Genomic DNA, 25,827 nt, shown 5'->3' on the forward strand with positions numbered 1-25,827 from the left:
TGTCAAGAGTTGGACTTGATGATCCTTAAGGGTCCCTTCCAACTCAGGATATTCTATGATTCTATGATTCTCTATTCTGTTAGGCTCTCAATCATTGCTACTCCTCTAGCAGCTGGTCACATCTAATCCAAATGGAATATGCATTATACTATTAAGACATCTCTTTTTCTGAATTAGACACATTGTACATGCATGCGATTTAGTGAAATAAAAGTCATTTCCTTACACCAGATGAGATTAGACAGCTTATCTTTTCCTTTTTAATATCAACAAAGCAATTTTTCCTTATCATAAAACTAATTGAAATCTATGTAAAAACACTATAACTGCTATTCATTTTGCAGAAAGAAAGCAGCAAGAAACTACTTGTCTACCTTACAGTATTCTACACTAGTTATGTAATGTCTAGGAAAATGTACCTGAAAAATATATTTCCAATAAAAATGTAGAATTCTGTCCTGCAAATTATACAGAGTATTCATTTTTTCTTTCATAATTTTAGAGGTTAATTTTGGTTTTGTATTTTAATATGCAGTCTATAGTGCTTCCTAAGATTTATATACAGAGAAAATTATCTGTCTCTTCATAAGGTGCTGGCAATCCATCTAGTGCAGTGACAAGTGATTTAAACTAATGTCAGCTACCTCAAAGCAAATTGAAGCTTTTGCGTTTCATATTTCTTATTATCATAATCAGGAAAGTAATCATCTCCTGTTTGCTGTGGAAGTTTTAACCGATTGCCTTTGGAGTGGTATTGGAGAAATCTCCCTGGCTACATATCTTCAAACAGTCATCATCTGGGCTTACATTGGTGACAGCTCTGAGAGGCTCTCAGAGGAACTGTGGGGTCTCTGTTATGGACACAGTGCCCAGCCCCCTACAGCTTACTTATGTGAGAACAAGACCCCCCCAGCTGAGGCTCCTCTGTGTTGTTCACCTTTCCCTGTGACAGATGCAATGTCAGGAGCAGGGTCAGTAATTACTGCAGTGTAGGGAAGCTCACTGAGCCACTCTGAGCTTGGGGCAGGATCCCTTCTGTTTGCTTTTCCTTCCTCTCCATTAGTTCTCACCTTTATTATTATTATTATTATTATTATTATTATTTTTCTTCCCTTAGACTCATCTTCCGATCGATTATCACCTGCTGCCTGTCACTCTTCTGGAAAGGAAATGTCTGCCAGAAGACATCACTCTATTACAAACTCAAGAGTAAGTGCTTTATTATTTTATTGTTTTATTTTTAAAGTAACTGTCAAGTGACATAGTTTCTCTTTTTAAGCTTGCTTTACATAATTCAACTCAAAAGAAATGATTGTGTAGTTTCTTCTTATTCCTGTGTTAGCAAGAAAAGGAAGCAGGAATGTTTCAGTGCATAAGCAATCTCAGAGCCTTAGGATAGTAGGAATTTATGTTTCTACACATGATTTCTGCATTTGGTAAATGCAAGGTAGTTTGCCTCTTGCTGTGAGAAGCAGGCTACCTGTATTGTCATAGTGCAGGCAGGTGAAATGCTCTGCCAATTCTTTTGAAATAGTAGGTGTGCTGTAAATTAACACTCAGGCTTACTTTGTGGTGGATTTCCTCATCCATTCCTTCTCTTCTGGCTTCTTCTGGCTTTGATTCTTGCCTCTTTGGCTTACGTACCTACAGCCTTTCAGTGGCATGAGTGAAAAACCTGAATGTGTAGCAATTAGAGTCAGTTTCATTAAAAAAAAAAAAAAAAAAAAAAAAAAAAGCCTTCCTTTTACAACGACAGAAGTATAAGTTCTGAAATGAGAGTTATGAGGAAATCAAAAACTGTAGTAAAAGAGCTAAATGGATTATAATTTATATTTACTTATTGAATAGTCCCAGGAGTATTAATCATGTGGAATCATTGGCAAGGTTTTCTGGCATTCATGTTTCAGCAAAGAACATTTATTGACAACACCCTAATCATTTTCACAGAAATAGCTGACTGGGGAAAAAGAAAAGAAAACAACAACAACAACAACAAAAACACAAACCTAAAATATAGAAATAATGATGGAAACAATTTGTATCTACTTTATTATTATTTTTTCCTATTTCTCTTCAACATCAGTATCAGAACTTGTTCTTTGAAACTTATTTTTCAGTGGACATAGAAATTAATGCAAAACATATTTTGAAAACATTTGCTACTAATTTTGCTGTGGATTATTACTACTCCCAGTCTTGCTTGTGGTTAGTGGTTGGTAGCATTTCCACTCCAGTTTCAATCTGTCAGGCAATGGAAATGACCCAAATCATTTATGCTTTCAGCTGTGGTACAGAAAATAAAAGGGAAAGCAATGTTTAAGATGTTCGGTTTTAAGGTGAGGTATATTTATCAATTCAAACAACCATCCAGCACAAACCAAATAGTGCCGTCTCCGCCACCACCACCCTTGTTCCCAAAAGGACTGTAATTTATTTCTGAGGTTACTTCCAGGTTGACAGGTCACACAACTGAGAAAACCAGGTCAGATCATTGGTATAGCAAAACACCTGTCTAGGAGTGTCTAGCAATGCAGGATTAGAGTGTAAGAACAAATAAAACAGAGATATTTGAATGATTTTATCTTCTCAGCAGTCAGTAATCTAGCAATTTCCTGACTTTGAATTAAAATTATCATAGATAACAGCTACAGCTGAATTTACCCTCTGTGACTTTAACTAATGCTTCTTTTGATTCTGCTTGCACTTGTTGTGTCTGAAAACTTCCTGTAAGAATAAGTTCTCTCATGGGGAGAAAAAAAAGTTTCCATTTAGTTTTCAGTCTGGTATCCAATCACAACACTCAACTTAAGAAAAGCAATAAATAATCATTCTTTATCTACATTTTCCATATCTTTCACAACTACATATAGTTTATTAAATCTTCCTTCAGCTGACAGTTTTCCCAAAGAGAAGTTTCAAGTGAATTATTTTTCCGTACCACATAGATTCTGAGAAATTTCAGAAAAAATCTGAATTTCTGGAAAAATTAAAATATGAAGTCCATAAAACTTTATTAGTGAAAACAGAAGGTCCTCAAACAAATAAACATCAGCCATTGGGGCAGTTTTCTGGTGCCAGATATTGTTGATAATCAATATCTGGAATAACCAGAACATTTGTTCAGATAAAAGAAGGAACAGAGGATCTAATGGAGTAGTGGTTGAATGTTTGAATATATTTAAATGGCTGATACAACATATTGAATGGCCTATTCCACCTATTTGAGGTAGTTGGTGTATTCCATACCGTTGAAAAAAATCTGTTTAAAGACAGATTTCTTCAAATGATTTTTTGTCAGCTCCAACAGCTAGTTAAAACAAACAAATAAACAAACAAATAAACAAACAAAAACATTTTCTATAACACTTTCTAATATGGCAAAGAAGTTGTCTAAAAGCAACAGCTGTTCCATTTTTCTCATTGTGTAGTTATCTAGATTAGAAAAAAGCTAGAATTTAGTCTTTGGATCAAGAGATATAAGACAGTCACATGTGAAATTTGCTGACTTGCACATTATAGAGCAATAAAGGAAAAAACACTATGGAAATATTTTAAACATTATATAGCTTCAAAATTGAGTCACAAAAAAAAAGCAAAATAACTCTAATTTAAAACTAATTTTCCATACATCTTGATTTCTAAGGAGGAAAACAAACAAAACAGAATTAAATTGCAAAGAGTTTCAAAATATATAGATGAAAAAAGAAATCATGATTCTCCTTGAATGTGTATTCTAGTACGGTTAAATTTGGAAATATTTTCTTCTGACAAACACATGCTCTTCTGTTGCCTTAAGGTTCAGTCGATACATAATGCAACAATAAATATATTTCTGGGAATAGATTACCAGAAGAACAGAATTTCTAACAGAATATTATGTTATGTTCTCTCCTTATAATTAAAAAATAATGAACAAACAACCTTATTTTTTTCAGTATTGTAAGCTCACATACGGTAGTTTTCAGATGTTGAGAAATCAGATGTGAAAAGAAAACCAATACTGTTTTCAAGTGAGGCAGGCATACTAAAGGAGTAACATGTTTATAGTTGATATGTATGAAGCAAAGTAATGAAATAGGAGCCAATAGCATTTTGTCTGTTTTTCTAATTTCCTGAGTCAGTCCTCTGGGACAAGAGCTTCATAGTTGGTAGTACATCAATGGGATATTATTTTAATCATTTGCATATTATCAAAATGGTATTTTATTTTTTCCATCACCAAAGAGAAATGCATTTCTGTTCAATCTATCTTGCACTAAGGTTACTTCATTTCATTTGAAGAGGACAATGAGTCAAGGATATGGAACTTTTTGTATCTAGCTATTACTGCTGGAACACTGAATTCTTAAATATCACTGAGGGATAAGCTACCTTATTAACACAGCAGCTTTATATTTTCACAAAACTGCCTTTTTTTTTTTTTTTTTTGAATAAGAAATTTCATAAGGAAAATGTTAAAGTTCTAGAGGACAGTTTCGCTTACTGAAAGTGAGTCATAGCAAGGCCTTTAACTCATCTTGACTTCCTATTGTATTTTACAGTATTGGTCCTGGTATTTAACATTTAACTCTGCAGTTCTTCTACTGAGCCCAGTTACATGTGGCTTGTTTCATACAATCATCCCATTTCAGAGAATGTCAAGTCTAGATTGAAATATTGAAGTTTATATATAAACTGGAATTCTCAGTACATAGAATTCACCTTTTTTCCTCAGGGAGCTAAAAAGTTCACAATTCATTATCTGATGGGGGAAAAAAAAAAAAAAAAAAAAAAGTAGACCTTTCAGCAGGTCTGCTGATCTCCCACAAAGGTTTTTATTTTTATTTTATTTTATTTTATTTTATTTTTTCCATTTATATAAAATGTCATTTCCTTATAGAGTCTTTTTATTGACTTTCCAGTATTATATAATGTTTTTGCCTTAATCTGAAGCATATCTCATTTTGGTATAATATTGAATTTAATAGTAATTGAAACAAATGACAAAGCAAAACAGAAAATAAAGTAGTGATAGAACTGGTTGTTAGCATGGGAACTATTAAGAGGTATTTATTAGGACTAAGAGGTTGAAAAGAAATTTAAAATTGATTATCAAAAATCCTCACAGATTTTTGATGATCATTTTTAAATAAGGTATTTTTACCAAAAAAAAAAAAAAAGTCACCTTTATATTTTTTTAATAAATGAAATTTTGCCTCAGTATGCCCAAGCAATCTTGAAAGCTCCTTTAGCAGCTTTGCAGTCAGCAGCTCTTGAAATGTGAATGAAAAGCAGCGTTCTTAGTCAGATCCAAATGAAAAGGGCACAGCTGCTTTGATGGCAATATTTCCAAAATAATTTTTTGGTACTTCATAGGAATGACCATATTTAAACATGCAACTTTCTGGTTTGTTTCGCAGACAGAGGAAAAATTCTTTTTCTTTTATTTTTTATTTTTTATTTTTTTTTTATTTTTTTTTTATTTTTTTCCAAATATTAATGCAATTAATTAAGGGGGAAGGGTCAGTTTACAGTGTTATTAGTTGCAAGAATAAAAGTTCACTGTCTTCAGCCACGCCAGGATTTAACTCTTTGGGTTTTGTTTCAAGATTCTTGTTTGAACTGATTAAAACCAGGGAAATAATCAGAAAGAAAAAGCATCATCAGTGAAAATCTGGGATGTCTGTCTTCTAATTATCTGTCTAATTTGGACAAATTTCCCCTTCCCACAAAAAGAAATCATCCAGTTTCACATGATTGTTAGCTGAAAACATAATTAGCCTCTTGTATGTACAAAAGTCAAAATTCATCCAAAGCTTACAGTAGATTTGGCCTTTCTTGTGAAGTTTAATTACTTCTAATTCTAGTAAAAGTTGCATGATTTTCAAATAATTTTGAAAGCTAGAAATAATTAGTTACAGTTTAAATTTATGGAGCAGATTCAGTTTGTTTCCTGGAAAAAATATATGTTTTTGTATAAATTCACTCCTGTGAACAAACTACTTCTCTAATCAAACTTAATTTTGATGAAGTGACATGTTAGTAATAAAACTAAATGTGGCAGTAGATTTTGGAGGATTGGAGCAGTAGAATTTGGGGGATTGGACTAGATGATCTTTCAAATTTCCTTCCAATCCCTAACATTCTGTGATTCTGTGATTTTTGATAGATTAGATCCATGAGATCAATAATCGATCAGTAATCGCAGTATGATAAGGAAAATGTATACACAAAAAAAAAAAAAAAAAAAAAGTGAAGATACAGTAGTAATTCAGGTTTAAATTCTTCAATATTGAGTGATCTTCAGGAAAGACTTGGAAAAAATATCCAGTGGAGCGTGGAGGAATCTGTCTTTGGGCAAAAATGGGTGAGACAGTTTGAAATCTTTCTTGGGTCTGAATTCCCAGTGCATCTCATTTAGTGGTTCAGTTTTACAGTTTTACATTTGTGTAATAGAGTAATAAATCAATCTTTTTTTTTTTTTTTTTTTTTTTTTTTTTTTTCCCCACCACTTGACAGGATAGTGCTCAGAACTAACTCCTTCACCTTAGATTGTTTTTAAATTCACAAATTCTTCAGCTTCTTGTTCTATCTCTGCCTTTGAGGGTCTTTCAGTCAAGGACTCTTGGTTGTTTCCTTGATACATATCTGCAAAGATAGTAGTGGTGCTGCACTCTACATCAGAGATTGTACGTGTCCTCTGTACACCCTAACAGAATGGTGCACAAATGTTAACTTGTGCTTAGTGTCTTCTCTCTTGTTACTTCTCCCCAAAAAGATCTTCAATAAAGATAACTAAAAGAACACATCTAAAAATTGTCTATCCAGATTACATTTCTAAAAGTCACCAGATTACGTTTCTAAAAGTCAGCACCTCCACATGGAAAGTCCAAAGATGTTGAAAATACTTTGAGGCCTTTGTATCCATCAATAAAAATATATATGTCCTTCATTCAGAAATTCAAACCAGGTCAGGCATCTTCAACTCTGACATGCCATTTACAACATCTATTGTAAATAATATTCCTGTCTAAGCAAAAGCATCAAGAATTCCTGTACAGAATCCTAACTCATTTCACTCTTAACTGATGCTTTAATCTGTCTTTTAGACTGTGTACTTAAGGCATTTTCTCTGTTCTCAAAGACAATGTGAAAAATAAAATAATGTGAAAAATAAAAGTAACCATGTCTATGGAACAACTATGAACACAACAACAAAATCATAGAGAAATTAATAACTGATATTTTAGATTGCAACTTTAATCATGTTGTTTTAATGATTTATTTTCCTGCAATTATCTTATATAACAAACATATTATATACCCCAGGTGGTTACCCACAGAGCTGCTCTTTTTAATCCCATGTTATTTGAACCATATGTTCATATAATTTCCTTGATCTGAATGGACGCCAGGTGCAGACACTACCTCTGTAACCTCATTATGCAAAGGGAATGTTGCAGCATGGCTTCCCTAGAGAGCCAGACCCAGACTTTCAAGACCTTCGTCTGTATTTCAGCTTTTCAAGCACTCTGGGAATACACTTTTCCTCATGTTGTGTGTTAACCCCAGTAGGCAACCAAGCTCCACACAGCTGCTCCCTCACTCCCAAACAGTGGGATGAGGAAGAGAAAGAGAAAGGTAAAGGTAAGCTGCATGTGCATGCAAAGCAAACAAAGAATTCACTCACTCCTTTGTACCAGCAGGCTGGTGTTCAGGCATTTCCAGGAAAGCCGGGCTTTCCTGGGCATTCTGAATGAAAACTGGCTTGGTAAATGCTATTATTTAGTGCTGTTGTCTTCCACTAGAGTTAATGAGGGAACTAAGTTCATCAGTGGAATTTACAAGCCTGGAGATAAACTCTTTATTTGGCCTTTGATTCTTTCTAGTCTTTTTGGTGCAATGTTATTGTCTAGTAACAGTGTATTGATATTGTTTCAATATATTTTCCACTTTCATCTGTATCACTGTTATTTTTATTAGTCAGTGAAAAATGGGAGACTAGAGCCCTAATGTGTCAGAGAGAGAATGAATGCAATTCATTTCTTGAGGGCAATAACATTTGAATTAGCATACTTTAAACATAGTGTCCCATTCAGTAATTATCTTACAATTTATAGGGCAAAATAAGTTGAATCTCATAGACATGTATATTCATTAATCTTAATTAAAATTAATATAATACAATAAGAGAAAACAATCTAAAGGTATTTTTATATATATTAAGTTTTATCAGTTAAGAAGTTTGATATATGAAGTATCCTTTATTAAATTATTATTTTATTTATTAATTAAATATTTATTTTATTAATTAAAAATTAATTAAATATTAAATATTAATTATAAATTTTCTAAAATTAAATGCACTTCCCCCACCTCACCATTTTTCTTCTGCTGCCATCGTTTTGTTCAAAGATCAGGTCCATCTCGTCTAACTTTGTCTTAAAGCCAGGCATCAGGACTGTGGTGATGTTTAGACAGTCTATTTGGCTAGTTTGAAGTGGAAAAGTGAGGTCTGGAGGTTGCCCCCAGTGTTGCTCCTAATTTAACTGAGAGCTGGTAAAGAGCAAGCACAGGAGAAAAAACATCTGATAGTTATGGACCTCTACTGAAAATAAAAGCTGAAGGGAAATCTCCAGGAGCTGTAATTATCAAGGGAGGAAACTCATGAATTCACATTTGTATTACAGATCTTCTGTGAAGTAGACTTCAAAAGGCACAGACAATGTAATTCCTGGTACAAACAATCCTTGTCAGTTTGTCTCGGAATGGACTACACAGAATACTCAATACAGTACAGGTGCCTGTCACCTGCATAAAAGAAAATTATCATTCAGCATGATCTGATTCTGTGTTACATTTTTGTGTAATCAGTGTTTTCATTGTGTCTAGCAGAGTAAGGCATTGAAGATTTTGGTAAGACAATGAAAAATAATATTTTGAAAACCACCAAAAGCAGCTTACCAAAAACTATACCTGAACATAGAAAGCTTTACAACACTTTATATATTGCTGGCTAAATTAATGTGGATTAAAATGATCTTCCAGGCTAAATCTATCCAGAAGGATTTATTTTCCTAAATTTTCTCTTAAGCAAGAAATAAGGACCAGTTTGAGAGCTCCCTCCAGATATCTCAGTGGGGGGCCAGCAAAGCTGTGAGAGACAGTGACTCTGTACACCCCTTGGCTGAAATGTTTTCTTAGACATGACTACCCTTGTAGATAGCTGAAGGCATTTGGGTGGACTTTTCTGTCTCTGCCACACTTTTTCTCATGAACAGTTACAAGCACAGACTCATAATTCAATGGCAGGGGTTTTAATGGTGCACCCTTGCCTTTACTGAGATGTCTAATAGCATTTGTATCAGAAATTGTGTTGGAAGTTTTTCTCAGTATAACTGAGTACTGATACACTGACTAGTCTTCAAATGACACCTCAGTAAGATCAAATCATATTTTTCCTAATAGTTGAGACACCATTTACATATGTATTTTATAAGAATGTGCTAAATTAGAGTTTCTATGGTCTTCCTGTCATATTTTCAGACCCTATCTAACTGCATGAAATTCCAGTACTATATCTCTTAAGCAGAACACCTGGCAATCACTTTTTAGTTCTTGCTATGGACCACCACAAAACAGAAATGTAGACAGTTCTTGCAAGAAGGAGGCTGCCAGAGGAAATGAAATTTAAATTCTTATTGTAGTTACTTGATACTCATGCAAAGACATTTTGCTTCAGATCCAAACAGACTCTTATCATTTAAATCAAATTTAACTATCAAGGGACAATTCACATCCTGTTGATTCATTTGTAATTATAAGAAGACAATATCATCTAAGAATTAGATACATTCCTGCATGGAAAAAAATCCTGACATATTTCCTGCTTTGCCTACTCTTCACTAATTTCTCCCCTTAAAACAATGGAGAAGATACACAGAATAAAGAAATGCCTAATAATTAATAGATTTACTTAACTAAACTCTTTGTTATTATTTTTTTTTTTTTCATTTTACAGATAATAGAGCTGGTCTCAGAGATATCCTCCTATACTTCCCACTCTCCACTTTGCAAGACTTTGGCATGAGGGCAAAAAGGCATTGCAATAACAAGACCTAATCTTACCGTTCCCAACAAATATGATGCAGCCTTTGCACTCATTGGCAGTTTCAAGAAGTAAAGTTCTCTTTCACAAGGTCAAATCTAGATATTTTAATTCAGAAAGCTTAAAATGCTGAAGAAAAACTGCAAATAAATCTTCCTCACCCACAGACAAGGGCCCTTTAATGCATCTTTCAGCTTACTAGTTACGTGTTATGACTTGCACCATAGAAGTGCTGAAGTGCTTTGTATAAAAAAGACCTTTACCCTTCAAATACAAGTCTTTGTAGTCTATGTATAAACAGGAAAACAACAACAAAACAAAACAAAACAAAACAAAACAAAAAAAAAAAAAAACAAAAAACAAAAAACAAAAAAAAAAAAACAGGATAAGCTTTTCTTAAAGAATGAAGCCTTTAGCTCTGTTTTCTTGGTCAGGAAACAACTAGGTTTTCTGATTATATCCCATATTCCAGTAAAGACTTAGTCATGACTTTTTGGTGTGAAATCCCAGACCCTCCTTATGTAACTTTATTCCGGATGGACATAATGGCTGCAGCTCACCCTGAAGCACAGGAATGTCTGTTTGCTCTCCAGTCAGCTGGGTGCTGCATCCTATACTGGTGGGCTGGTAACTGCTCCTCTTGCCTTAAAGCTTCATCTAGGCACTGTAGTAGATTCATGCTAGGGAGACAGGTCATCACTGTATATAGGATCATTTCCTTGCCACCTGTGACAAGTTTCATAAACAGACAACTGTTTGCTTCATTTTCTCTAGGGCTGCAAGCTGCTAAGTCACCAGAGATGGTAAGCATAACTGGTTGGCCAAGAGCATAAAAAATTTACAGCATTCATATAATCACCTCAGGCTCATGATTTATATGCTTGTTTTAGCCCCAAAATGTGCTATAACATACAAATAACTGGAATATGTCTGAAGCCTGACCATTGGTTGTGCTTGTTCAGTTCTCTTGCTGCGGAAAGCAAGAGATCATCTGTATTCTCTTCTGAATTCCCTTCCTTTAGAGCCCTATGTGAGGGACTGTTCTGTTAGCCACCAGCTTGATATTGTGCCCCACTTGAAAACTTGTCACCTTGACAAATCAATTCACCAATGAATACACTAACAACCACACCAGTTAACCGGGGTATGCCCTCTGACGTTGTTAAGAACTAATGCTCTAACATGCATAAATGTTTGCAAAGAACTCTCGGTGCCTTAAAATTAAACAATTTACAAGCTCAGCCTCACACTGTGCTGCTACAGTTCCAGCTTCATTTTGGGAAAGTAAGGCTCTCTGTAGAGCCTTTCTGAGATACTTTTCTTTCCCTCATTCTTTAAAAAGGAAAGTGTTAAACCTTCCCTGCATGTCTTTTCCTGGAAAAGATGCACTGACATGATGACAACTAATCCTTTAATGGATTGTTCAGAAAACCATTGTTTTAAATTCCTCTTCATTGGGTCAGCCCACTCAGAGCTGGGCTGTCCTTACCTCTCTGTGATGGGAAAAATGGATTTAAATTCATTGTGACTACTTAGTGTTGGCTATATCAGCACATAAATCTTCATCCATCAACATAACAGAACAAGATAGCCACTGACTGTTTCTTGCAACCTAATTACCAATTAGAGATGCAATTCAAGTCTAGGGTGAAGTTTGCTTCCAGTTTGAATATGTGATTATTATTGCTCTTCCTTAAATTTACTAATCCCCTTTCAGGTTTATTTAAGCTGGCCTATTTTCAGAAATTATAAAACTATCCTAGTACTGTGTGAGGTAATGCCTTTCACCTGAGTTAGCCTGTACAATTTAATTTTATGAAAAGAGCAAAACAACTGCTTCCTCTGACAGTCCCGTCCCTCAAGTTAAAGTCAGAGAGAAAACACTCCTCCAGCCAACTGTGCTAATTCCTACCAGTCTCTCACAGCTGCAGACATAATGAGGCAGCAAGCACTTCTGATTGGGAAGACATGATGGTGTGTTGAGACATATATTTCCAGTAGGCAGGAAAAGTTTTTTCTCATCCTTTTGTTGTGGTCATGTGGCTGAACTGGTGCTACCTCAGAAATTCACATGTCACCAAGAGCACATGCCATGGCTGCCAGCCTAAACCTTACCTGCACTAAACCTGAGGTTTATAACTTGTAGACATGAATCAGTCCTAATGCTGGGCTCCAGAGACCGTACTAAACACCCTTGGTTTTCTGATACGTCTCAGTCTCACTATGTCAATGACTTTTTTAACATCACCCTTCCATTACACCACCACTTTTTAGAGGGAACTACTTTGAGGCTCCAGTTCCATCACCACATTTTTACCCACTTACCAGCTGATACTGATGCTATGGGCTGAAAGCTATCATTCTCACCTAACTTGCTGTTGTTATTAAAAAATGGGTAGTAAAGGCTGAGAAGAAAACATTGTCAAAAATGACATTTTTGTTGCTGGATTGATTCCACCAAGTTTAAGATGTATCTCAGAATAGGCGTATGTGTTGGTGTGAAGATTTATTTTGAAAGAAGTACCAAAGAGAAATGGGGTGTATAATATTGTAAGAATTGAGATTTATAGAATTTTGAAGCTGTTGTCCTTTGTTGGGGCAGGAGAAATAAATGTTAAACTAATGTTACTATAATACTTGTTATAGGATTTATTAATTTTATTTGGCAATGAAGTTTTCTTATTGAAAATAACTGTTTTTTAAAATGCTTAAGAATACCCTAATGTCTGGGTGATTATTATTTACTTTGTAAATAGTACATGACATCTGATTTTACTTTTTCAGTTCAAATTTAAATGGAGTGAGAAAAAAAAAATGAAATGTGTTATTACCTTCTGAAATCTGTGCATTGACACATGTGAAATGAGATTTCAATCTAAAATCAGAAATAGTTACATTTGCTTTCAGGAAGTATAAATAAAAATAACAGGAAAGATTGAGCAACATGGATAACTAAAATGTTAATGTAGAAATCCTAACAGAATCTTCCAAGCCATGCTAAGTCCATGAAGCTGTGAAACTACCTTCTGTATGATGACATATACCAGTGCTTGCGATAAAATATTTTTTTTTTCAGAGCAGTGTATTCAGGGAATATATTTTCAGGATTTAACAATACCAAAATCATCTGGCAGTATCTGGATATCAAAGAAGAGTGGCTTAATCATGTTCTTTACCTATAATGCAAGTACCAACATTAACAGCAGTTTTCTATAACATAACATTTTTTTTTAAAAAAAGAAATAATAAAAAATAAAAAAATAATAAAAGTGAAACCATGATTTTCAAGAAAAATCTTTGGGGGAAAAAAAAAAAAAAGCACCCATGGCTAAAGTGTGAATTTTGGAGTTTCTATTAAAAACAAACAAACAAACAAACAAACAACAACAACAACAAAAAGTCAAAAAACTGATTATTATCCTGCAGAAGAAGAAATCTGCTTGGAAAATGGGAGGTCTCAGATTAATTCTTCCATAAGTTGTTTTCCAAAATGAAGGCCAACAGTGTATCAGAAAATTTAGATATTTGTTTTCACTTCTTTCATTATGAATACACCATTACAAAATATTTGTTTAAGCAGAAAAAGTTTTCATTCAGCAAGGCAAAAAATAAGATAAAAATATTGGAAAGTCAAACTGAATTGAACTATATGTATATTTAAGGAAAGATAGTTTAGAACATGAATAAGCATTTAAAACTTATTAACCTGCCTTAGAACTTTTTTTTTCTTTTTTTCTTTTTTTAAATGAAAGTGGTGAGTAGCCTGTTGGAAGAACAAAAACAAATACAAAAAAAATACTTTGAGAAACTATGAGTAAAGGTAGGATGAATGACTCTGATTGTGTGTGGGTTTTTATTATTATTATTATTTTATTTCATGAATAATATGCAGTTTTGTAACTTTGTTACTGGGTGGGGGATTACGTACATATATCTGCCCCTGCCTGTGGTGGTGACTCATTCTCATTTAAACAAGCAGGCTTCTTTCCAGCTTGTGAGCAACAGGGCCTCAGAGGTAGAGACACTGGAGAGGACTGATAGTGCCCACACTCCCTTTCAGGCTGTTGTCTCTGCATATCACAAGGTGCCCCCTTCTGCCTTTGTATCCAAGGTGCCACAGCCATGTGGCAGAAGCAGGTACTTAAACCTGCGCTACTCCCACCTCCTCCCTCTCTTTCCTTACTTGAGGTCTTGCCTGGCTTCCTAAATCCAGAGTGATGTTTAAGGCTAGGATTAGACGGGATTGGCCAGAGATCAGAGATGCAAAGTGTAGTTTGGCCCCAGTGTTTCTCTGACATTCTGAAAGATGCTTTATAGCTTTCTGATTTACACAGGGGTTGCTCTGGGCAGGGTTTTAGATTGCCTTGAAGTCAAACAGTTAATCTGCTGTTTTTCTCTCTCTACCAACTACTGAGTCAATCACTGTGCTTAGATAATAAAAATAATGCAGAATGGCTTCCATTCTGGTTATGAAGATCTTAGGGCACTGAAAACCTCTTTGCCAATGATTAATCATCTCTGCTGTTTAAAAAGATGTGGCTTATTTCACATTTAACTTGGCCTGGGCTCAGCCTGCAACTACTGGTAATTGTAGCACCTCTCTCTCCTGGATAATAGAGTCCTTCACTACCCAGCATTTTCTCCCTGTAAAGGTTTTTATACCCAGCATTCAACCCACTTCTCAGAATTCTTTTTGATGATTTAAACAGACTAAACTGAAAGGCACTTTCTATACCCCTCAACTCATTTTCACACCTCTCTTTGGCATCTCTTCGTATTTTTGACAACACTTTTTATAAAAGTTAGAAAAAAAAAAAAATCCTACATCACATTCCAATACTAACAGACAAAAGCAAAATCAGTTCTTGCTTTCTACTCACTCCTTTTCTCTGTTTTTATCTAAGGAATGCATTAGCCCATGTTGATGCAGTACTATAATGGGCATCTCCAGTTACTATTTTACTATTTTCCTGCTCTATCTGTATGCTTTGCTGCTTTGCTTTCCTTTTTTTTTTTTTTTTTTTTTTTTTCCCTCAGTTGTGCAAAGCTTCGCATTTGGCTATTTTGCATGTTTTTATTCAAATGGGCAGGGTTAATCAAGCAAGTCAGACTGTTCTGCTGAACAACATAAAAGCCACTAGTGCCGCAATGCAGTAAGTCTTCCTTTGCCGTTTGATAAGGTCTCTCTAAAGAAACTTCCCCCAGGATGTGCTGGGAAGAGCTGGCTTACTACCATGCCTTCAGCCTGACTTTACTCTGCCCACTTTACTCTCAGAATAATTGCAATATAACATGCTATCAACTGGATGTAACGAGCATTTGGCACTTAACCATTAATTAATCTTTTCACAAATTGTATTTCTTACATGATATTACCTTACCTCTCTTCTAAGTTCATAACAAATGCTTAGAGCAACATCTTTTCTCCACAGTAAAAGCCTTACATAAAAAGCTACATCCATATTTAATATTGTCATGGTAATTTACTGTGAAAAAGCTAAAAATTTAGTGTTGAATTTGAAATTGGAAAGAAGATTTAGTCAGTATTTACACTACTTATTGCTGTTCTTCACAGGCGTGACAGATAAAGCTTAACTTCCCTCATGTAAGAAGTAATGGAAATAATAGTCTTTAATATGAAGCAACAGTGTTTTCCTAAAGGGACAGCTACTTAGTGAAACAAAGGCTGGGCTGGCACCCTAGCTGCCAGCACTGTGCCTTTCCTTCCTACAGATCTACTTTACCCTCCATGTCTGCTTGGCTCAGGCTCTCTGTTGGCCTCCTATGGGCTTTGAAGATCTTCTCAAATATTTTTCTGGGGACTTACTGAGAATTAAAAATATTTATCAATTAGTAGACAAAAAGTCTTGACCTAAGGATGTGCATAGATAGCTACTCATTTTTCATATGTACTTATACATCCCTGAAGAATATTAATAAAAAGTTAGATTTTCCTCAAGAAGCCATAGTCAAAAATTACTACAATCTCTGTGACTAAGTTGGAATGTGTATAAACACGAGGAAATAAGTTACTATTCATAATAATTTATATAACTTATTTTTTCTCACCATATTTTACATATATGCATGCATATGTTCTGCAAACAAAATTTTCCTTTAGTTAAAAAAAAAAAAAAAAAAAAAAAAGGTTAACAAAGGTTTACATAGTTAACAAAACCTTTGCCCTGGAAAGCTTTTCTTTTCAGAATTTTGCCCCAAACCAAAAATGTGGATTTCTTCTTTAAGCGTAGGCTCATACCTAAGTGCAAAATTCTACTAGAATTTAATCACTTTCCACAAATTCTTATTGAAAGAAGCTTACAGAATCCCAATAAATTTAATCACATTTGTACAGCAAGGTTTGTTCTCACCAACTGACCTGTCCCTCCATTAACTGCTCCTCTTCTGCTTCTGTCCTGCCCACCAATTTTTAATTTGCTAAATAAAAGCACATTGTAGAAAAAATATGTAAAAATACATATTGTAGAATCAATAAGTTGTTTCTACTTTTCAAAATAGAATATGTATATCTATATATCTCCTAAACATGCAATAATAATGGAGGAAAGGGACACTTCCAGAACTCTTTGGGATATTCCCCTATATATACAGGATGAGACAAGACAAAACAAACAGACAACCTAGAGTGTTTCATAGTTTAGATGTACTCCTAACTTTGTCCTTCTGATACCTCTGCTTTCTCAGAATGAATCATGCCTTTGTTGGTGAGCTGCTGCAGAAGCTGGCATATAATTTAAAATTGTGTTATTAAATAACAAATAAACAAAAGCCTCTTCTAACCAGCTGTTTTTTACAATTGGTTATACAAATATATTTTTGTGAGTACAGCTGTGAATACAGCTTTAATTATAAAAAAATGATAATATGTGAAAATGACTAGCTATTGCTACAGAATTAAATTCAGCCTATTTGCCAGTGAACTAACACAAATATTTGTTTCTTGGAAAAAAAACAGCATCTCTTTCAGAAGTTAACACTTAATGAAAAGAAGGCATAGGATAATGAATGTTGAAGAAAGACATTGTTTAATAGTTGGTACTCATTTTTAATCTGTGGTTTCAGAAATCATTATGCCTAGATATATTACTAAAAATAGTCCAAAATTAAAGAATCATCTATTCAACTCCTCTAACATACATTCTTATATATACATTGAAAATAAATAAATAAATAAATGGAAAGGTATGTACTTCAGTGCTTTTCTGGATTGGGTCATTTTTTTAATATGGTTATCAATTCATTCATAAATGTGCTTTAAAATTTATTTATTTATTTATTGGCTCAGCTGTTTTGTTGATGTTGTACATGTTTGTACAGTACCTCTACTTAGAAAGGGCCAGAACTGATTCCTTCTACTTTCTTAATTTCTCTTAAACCCAGTGTGTTTAATACCAGAAGAGACCTATATGATCCTAAAGCTCAATTTAGTTTTCCACCATTTGTGCAAAAATAAGATCTGACTTTTGTTAAACTTTGCTTGTAGATAGTTATTAATGGCACCAAGCACATCAGCATGCTTGATATTAGAGACTATGGGTGGTCTATTCTAATAAGAGTTCATCAAACTGCTCTTCATTACCTAGAGAGAGTTCTTAAGAAAAACATATAGGATCTCATGGTGAAATATCATTTGGTAAAAATAATTAAAAAAAAATACAAAAACAAAAATATCAGATGGTTTCCAATCTTTAGACTTGCAACCAGTTTTGACAGGAAGCTGTGAAACAGCTTTGTCATTGTGCATTGTAGATGAAGTGGAGATTCTTGGAGAAATCAATTTTCTAGTAGAAAATGCCTAGGTTGTTTAAAAATAAATAAATAAAAAGTAGTTTCACATATCTGAAGCAAATAGAAAAAAAAAAAAAAAAAAAAAAAAGATTGTGATGAAATATCTTGTCTTTCGATATTTCTTTCTACCAGGAAATCACATTTGCCTTCTCTATGAAATGCTGTCAACATTCTACTGACTTCCAAAGCTTGAGCTTCAATATTATATGTTCCATTCCTCCTTTATGTACATACACACAACTTGAGAAGTTATAGCATATTTATAGATATTTTTATTCAATTTGTAGGTTTCTGCAGAACATATGTTCCGAGTAAAATTTCAGTGAATTTAAGTGTGATGTATACGAAAATATATATGTAAGATTTGTCAGTACTTTTGACAACAGCCCAGAAGAGATTTAATCAAAAGATTTATCTTTATTCAGAAAATGTTACAAAATGTATCTGTAAAATGATATTATAAAATATATATCTGTAGTATGTATTGATAATATATTATACATATTGACCATGTATCTGTAGAAAAGAAGGTGGATGTATCAACTAATATGAAGAAAAATATGTTAAAAAATTGAATTAATTTTATCACAGTTATCTTAATTCATTTCAACCTGACCTATTTGGTTTTTCATAAATTTCTTTCACACATACACATCCATAATGTAGCTGTTACAAAACAAGTTATGTTTACATCTCTTTCTTGTGTTTTCTGTGGATGAGGAAAACAAACAAGTTATTTCAGTATTTGTATTTTTTTTTTTTCCTCATTGGAAAAATGTTTTATCTTTGGAACATGTTTGGAGTCATTTATTCTAAAAATTCAAGTGTTACTGTACTACTGTGGTCTTATTCTATAAGTATTTTGCATCATGTGTGTAGTTATAATTTCACACATAATAAAATGTTGAACCTAGTGTCCTTTTGTTTTGCAACAATAAACTGACTTGCCAAACTTAATAAGCCATATTTTGGAGACTGTGCAAGTACTCCTTATTTTGCCTGAAAACCAAGAAATATATTATTGGAGTTTCACTCATAAGTTTGGCCTACATTTTGAAGAAAAAGACTAAAAGCCTCTTTTAAAATGTAGATTTTTTTGACATCTTATTTTGACAGTCCAAGGTAAATAAGCATAAACTAATAACTTCAGAACCGACTATAACCATCTTAATATAATCATCTTAAACATATTTGAAAAAAAAATAATTTTCTATAAGTCTGTACATTTTTTCATGTTCACCATATTCACATAATGATAGTTCATATTTATTTATTTATTTATTTATGTTTATTTTACTATTGTTGAACAATCCTGAAAAAGGAAACTGGCACCTCCTGGACAGATATTCTAATATTTATTTATTTTATTAGAAGACAGTTGTGCTGAGGACAGGAATAGGGACTGAAACTTGGGTTGGTTCTAGGAGATGAGAAGGAATGAAGTATACTCAGATGAATTTTCCCCTTCAAGTTACCACCTTCGTAGAACATATGAAAAAGCAGCTATCTTGTGAGAAGATAGCTGCAAGACTAAGCTGTAAGACCAAGGGAGATCTTACCATAAGCTCTGTGATGGCAGGAAGGCCAAGGACTTTTCTGTCGAGAGACAGTGTTGCAAAAATCTGAGGCGATAAATTTTTGGCGAAGTTTTTCCTGAGATAGCTTGAAATATTATACCAGGGCATCATGTTGTAATTTCAGAACTCACTTCTGTAGATACAATATGTTTAGTGGAGCTAAAGGAGAAAGTAAATGCACTTGGAAGAGAGGCATATAGTAGGTTAATAGCAAACCATAGTGGTCCCAGGAAATCCCCTGAAGGATACCTGTAGACTGGAAAAAGTGGACAGAGGATAAAGAGTAAAAGCTATACATGTGCCTGCTCTTTGTTAGGTTTTTCAGATGCAATATTGGGCTTTATGATCTTTGACCAGAACTACTATAGTATTATGTTCCTATAAGTGGTATTTAGTTGTCTTGATAAGGTATTATCAAAACATATCTTCCATGAAAATGAATTCTGAATCATAACAAGCTGTAGAACTGTAGGCAAAGAATTACAGAAAACCATTGCATTCTGATGATTGAATTTTATTTATTTATTTATTTATTTATTTTTGTGTGTGTACTTTATAGAGGTACTTAACCTCAGTTTCATTTCTTATATAGAAAGATAGACTCCTCCTACTAATATCATAGTTTTCACTCTAACCCAAAACAACTGAAACAATGTTTCTGGCACTAATTCCCTTACCAAATTTTTCTAAAGGTTCGAAATGTGTTCCACATTCAGAAAGATTTCTTTTAGTAATAAACTGAAAGTTAATCACTATCCATTAAGTCTTGAAGGTAAGGAGTGATATCATTTCCTTTGAGACTCAAAACTTTTCTCATGTGATGAAAACGTTGTCTAAGCTGTTTAGTCCTGGTTCAGTCTTTTAATATAATCTCAGCTACTGAATCAGGCTGAAAAACTTGATTACTATCTTTTGTCTTCTTTTGAAATTTATGAGTATGATATTTATTTCAGTATATAAATATTTTTGATATAAAAAGAACGTATATCCATGTAAGTCAGTTTTAATCCAATCGGTTTTCCCAGCATAGAGAACACAGGAAATTGATTGCATTTTTTTACTTTGATTTGTTGAAATTCTTTTTTTGCCTTTTTTTTTTTTTTTTTTTTTTTTACCCTGTAAAAAGCAAAAAAGTTTAAACATTAAATTCTAACAGTTTGCAAAGGAAATCATAGAATCATAGAATATCCTGAGTTGGAAGGGACCCTTAAGGATCATCAAGTCCAACTCTTGACACCGCACAGGTCTACCCAAAAGTTCAGACCATGTGACTAAGTGCACAGTCCAATCTCTTCTTAAATTCAGACAGGCTCGGTGCAGTGACAACTTCCCTGGGGAGCCTGTTCCAGTGTGCAACCACCCTCTCTGTGAAGAACCCCCTTCTGATGTCAAGCCTAAATTTCCCCTGCCTCAGCTTAACCCCGTTCCCGCGGGTCCTGTCACTGGTGTTAATGGAGAAAAGGTCTCCTGTCTCTCGACACCCCCTTATGAGGAAGTTGTAGACTGTGATGAGGTCTCCTCTCAGCCTCCTCTTCTCCAGGCTGAACAGGCCCAGTGACCTCAGCCGTTCTTCGTACGTCTTCCCCTCCAGGCCTATCACCATCTTCGTAGCCCTCCTCTGGACATTCTCCAACAGTTTCATGTCCTTTTTATACTGTGGTGCCCAGAACTGCACACAGTACTCGAGGTGAGGCCGCACCAGCGCAGAGTAGAGCGGGACAATCACCTCCCTTGACCTACTAGCGATGCCGTGCTTGATGCACCCCAGGACACGGTTGGCCCTCCTGGCTGCCAGGGCACACTGCTGGCTCATATTCAACTTGCTGTCTACCACGACCCCCAGATCCCTCTCTTCTAGGCTGCTCTCCAGCGTCTCATCGCCCAGTCTGTACGTGCAGCCAGGGTTTCCCCGTCCCAGGTGCAGGACCCGGCACTTGCTCTTATTGAATTTCATGCAGTTGGTGATCGCCCAGCTCTCCAACCTATCCAGATCCCTCTGCAAGGCCTTTCCACCCTCATTCGAGTCCACAACTCCTCCAAGTTTGGTGTCATCAGCAAACTTGCTCAAAATACCTTCTATTCCTACATCCAGATCGTTTATAAAAATATTGAAAAGTACCGGCCCTAAAATGGAGCCTTGAGGGACCCCACTGGTGACCGCCCGCCAGCCTGACGCAGCCCCATTTACCATAACCCTTTGGGTCCTGCCCGTTAGCCAATTGCTCACCCATTGTATGATGTTTTTATTTAGCTGTATGGTGGACATTTTGTCCAGTAGGATCCTATGGGAGACCGTGTCAAAAGCCTTGCTGAAGTCCAAAAAAATCACATCAGCTGGTTTCCCTTGGTCCACCATACGGGTGATCTTATCATAAAAGGAAATCAGGTTAGTTAGGCAGGACCTACCCTTCACAAACCCATGCTGGCTGGGACCAATGACTGCTTTGTCCCCCAGGTGCGCCTCAATAAGTTCGAGAACCATCTTCTCCATGATTTTACCAGGCACTGACGTGAGACTGACAGGCCTGTAATTGCTAGGGTCTTCTTTCTGACCCTTCTTGAAAATCGGCACGACATTTGGCAGCTTCCAGTCTACCGGGACCTCTCCAAATTCCCAGGATCGTTGAAAAATAATTGAGAGAGGTTCCGCGATGACGTCCGCCAGCTCTTTCAGCACCCGGGGATGAATCCCATCCGGACCCATGGACTTGTAGGGATCCAGGTGGAGTAGCAAATCCCGCACACGTTCAGGGTCGGTTGGGAGTTTGTCATCCCCACCGTCCCGGTCCTCCAGCTCGGGGCACCCTGGGTCCCGAAGCCCATCATCGGCAATGAAGACAGAGGCAAAAAAGGCGTTAAGCGTCTCTGCTTTGCCTATGTCATTGTCTGTGAGGAGACCTTCCCTATCAAGGAGCGGCCCTATGTATTCTTTAGTTCTCCTTTTTCCATTCACATATCTAAAAAAACCCTTTTTGTTTTCTCTCACAGACACAGCCAGCTTCAACTCTAGGCGTGCTTTGGCCACACGAACTTTCTCCTTACAAACACGAACAGCATCCCTGTATTCTTTCCATGACACCTGGCCCTCCTTCCAGTAGCAAAACACTCTCTGTTTCCGCCTAATCTCCATTAGAATGTCCCTGGTCAGCCACGCCGGCCTCCTGCCCCGCCTGCCTGACTTGAGATATTTAGGAATTGCCTGATCTTGTGCTTCTAGGAGGCATCGCTTAAAGAATGACCAGCACTGGTGGACATCGAGGCCTTCAAGAGCAGTTTCCCATGTATGTGCATATATGTATGTGCATATACGCTAATATGTATATATGTGCATATATGCTAATGTATGTGCATATATGCTAATTTGTTACAGAAAATAAAGAATCTTACTGCATTAACAAAAAAGAGAGGAGAGAGAGATTTTAAAAAGTATTATTGACAGTGACAGGTTCAAGTTACAAAAGACAAGAGAACAAGAACTTGAATCCTTTTATTAGATTATTTTATTTTATTTTATTTTATTTTTGGCTGGTAAGAAGGAGAGATGAATACCGACAAACTGTGGGTAGAACTGGTGACAGAAGCCTAAGAAATGATTTCATACATCACAGAATCACAGAATCACAGAATAGCCTAGGTTGGAAGAGACCTCCAAGATCACCGAGTCCAACCTCTGACCTAATGCTAACAAATCTTCCACTAAACCATATCCCTAAGCTCTACATCTAAACATCTTTTCAAGACCTCCAGGGATGGTGACTCAACCACTTCCCTGGACAGCCTATTCCAGTGACTAACAACCCTTTCAGTAAAGTTCTTCCTAATATCCAACCTAAACCTCCCCTGACACAAGTGTAGCCCATTCCCCCTCGTCCTGTCACCAGGCACGTGGGAGAATAGACCAACCGCCACCTCACTACAGCCTCCTTTCAGGTACCTGTAGAGTGCAATAAGGTCACCCCTGAGCCTCCTCTTCTCCAGGCTAAACAGTCCCAGCTCCATCAGCTGCTCCTTGTAAGACTTGTTCTCCAGACCCTTCACTAGCTTCGTAGCCCTTCTCTGGATTCGCTCGAGCACCTCCATGTCCTTCTTGTAGCAAGGGGCCCAAAACTGAACACAGTACTCGAGGTGTGGCCTCACCAGAGCCGAGTACAGGGGGACAATCACTTCCCTGGACCTGCTGGCCACGCTGTTTCTTATGCAAGCCAGGATGCTGTTGGCCTTCTTGGCCACCTGAGCACACTGCTGGCTCATATTCAGCCGACTGTCAACCAATTATCCCAGGTCCTTCTCTGCCAGGCAGCTTTCTAACCACACATCTCCCAGCCTGTAGCTCTGTTTGGCGTTGTTGTGCCCCAGGTGCAGGACCGGCACTTGGCCTTGTTGAACTTCATACCGTTGGCCTTGGCCCATCGGTCCATCCTCCTGCAGAGCCTTCCTACCCTTGAGCAGATCGACACACGCACCTAACTTGGTGTCGTCTGCAAACTTCATAAACCCCTAGCCGCCAGTCGAGTGGGACCTCCCCCGATAGCCAGGACTGCCGATAAATGATGGAAAGCGGCTTGGCCAGCTCCTCCGCCAGTTCTCTCAGTACCCTCGGGTGGATCCCATCTGGCCCCATCAACTTGCATACATCCAAATGCTGTAGCAGGTCGCCAACCATTTCCTCGTGGACTGTGGGTTACATGGGTTATTTGGTTTCAGTGCTCTCTCACCTGCAAAGCTGTGAAGCCAGCTATGTTTGTGAAGTATTAGAAATATGTTATTGTTCTTATCCTCTGAAACTATTACCTTTTTAAAAAGCATTGACTTTTTTTCTATGAATAGAATGAATATTCTAATAAGTCTAAGTCTGTTCTATACTAAAGCTACAGTAAGCTGATTAAACATTAGGCAAATGCAAGCATTTGTAATTGACCATTGTCTGTTTTCTTAGCTACAAAATGCATGCAGTGACATTTTACAAAATAATTTAATTTTCTTCAATATATCATTTAGTAGTAAGAATCCTTCTTAATTTATTTAGCAGTACATCTGTAGCTAATGAGAAAATGATTTTGAAAAGGGTAGGATAAAAAGATGATGTTAAGCTCTAATTTAACAGGATAGACTCAATAAGGGAAAGGACACAAGAAAAAAATTCTTTGCTTTTCGTAGTACAGAAAAATGAGTGCTAAAATATGGGAATCGGTTACTTCTTTATCGTATTGGAAGATTTTCTTAATATGATATAAAACATTTATTTTCATTTTTTTTCCATAGAGTCATTGTTTTTAATGTTACTAAGATTATTCAAAGTAGTTTGTTTGACCTGTGTTGTGACAAAGTTTCAGGAATCAAGTCTTTTCTAAAAAGATCTAACATGGAACATAAAATTTGCAATTTACTAATTTATATATAGATAGCACTGGATCAGCACATATTCATTCTATTTTCAGTATTTTATTTTTTTAATCAACATTTCTATTTCAAACAGATGTGTATCTCTATGCCTCTTGCATAGATTTTTCTACTTTTATTTATTTTTTTTTTCTTACAGAAAACAATAAGTTTTATTGTGCTGTAGTTACAGTCTACAATTTGTAGATTCTTTTCCAATTTGTTTTTCTCATGTTCCCGGATTCAAACAGAAAACTGGAATATGCAGGTGAGAATGAATAAGATGCAGGACCCAATAGCAAAGATTTTGGCCATCTAAATGGACTGTGATTCAAGATATTATATTGACTATTGAACTCAACTTATAGTAAGTCTGTAGCTTCTCTCCTGCCTATTTTTTCTAAGAATAAGACTGTATCTTTTGTTTGTTTGTTTTGTTTTGTTTTTGTTTTGCATCAATGAATTAATTTCATTACAAAGGAGAGAAGGATGTTGTAATGTTGGGAATGGCACAATTTATCTGGACTGCCATCAGAAGGAGGGTGATGCTCCCAGATTCAGGCAGGTCCTGTCATTGTTAGCTTGACCCCTTAACAAAATCCAATTAATCTGCATTTGGAAATGTCATTCTCGGAGCTAATTTCTTTTTGACTGACAGCAAAGAAACAAAGAATACTCAAATAGATTTTCAATATTCTGCTGTTTCTTTGAAAATGTATATATATATATATATTAATAATTTGGGCCTTTTGATATTTCTCACTTTTATTAAATCTTTAAGATCCATTCCTATGTCTGATCATTCCACGACACAAAGCTGTTTTCCTTATGTTTTCAAAGACATGATACATGACTGGAAAGATTAGTCTTTTAAAAAACCTTTAAAACTATATGTTTATCTTCATAATTCCTTCTTAAAGGCAATTTTTCTTCCAGGATGCATAGAAAAAATGTAAAATTGATAGGCATTCTTTA

General features: G+C 35.7%; 1 long non-coding RNA gene across 1 annotated transcript in view; it reads left to right on the forward strand.

Moving 5' to 3' along the window:
* The first annotated feature begins 1,120 nt into the window (after positions 1–1,120).
* Positions 1,121–25,827, forward strand: part of LOC118164962 — a 49,865-nt gene continuing 25,158 nt past the window's right edge. Inside the window, exon 1 of the long non-coding RNA XR_004749774.1 lies at positions 1,121–1,209. This is a non-coding gene — a long non-coding RNA (uncharacterized LOC118164962). The remainder of the gene's footprint in view (positions 1,210–25,827) is intronic.

The sequence above is a fragment of the Oxyura jamaicensis genome, chromosome 3, assembly GCF_011077185.1.
Source record: "Oxyura jamaicensis isolate SHBP4307 breed ruddy duck chromosome 3, BPBGC_Ojam_1.0, whole genome shotgun sequence".
NCBI classification, from domain to species: domain Eukaryota; kingdom Metazoa; phylum Chordata; class Aves; order Anseriformes; family Anatidae; genus Oxyura; species Oxyura jamaicensis.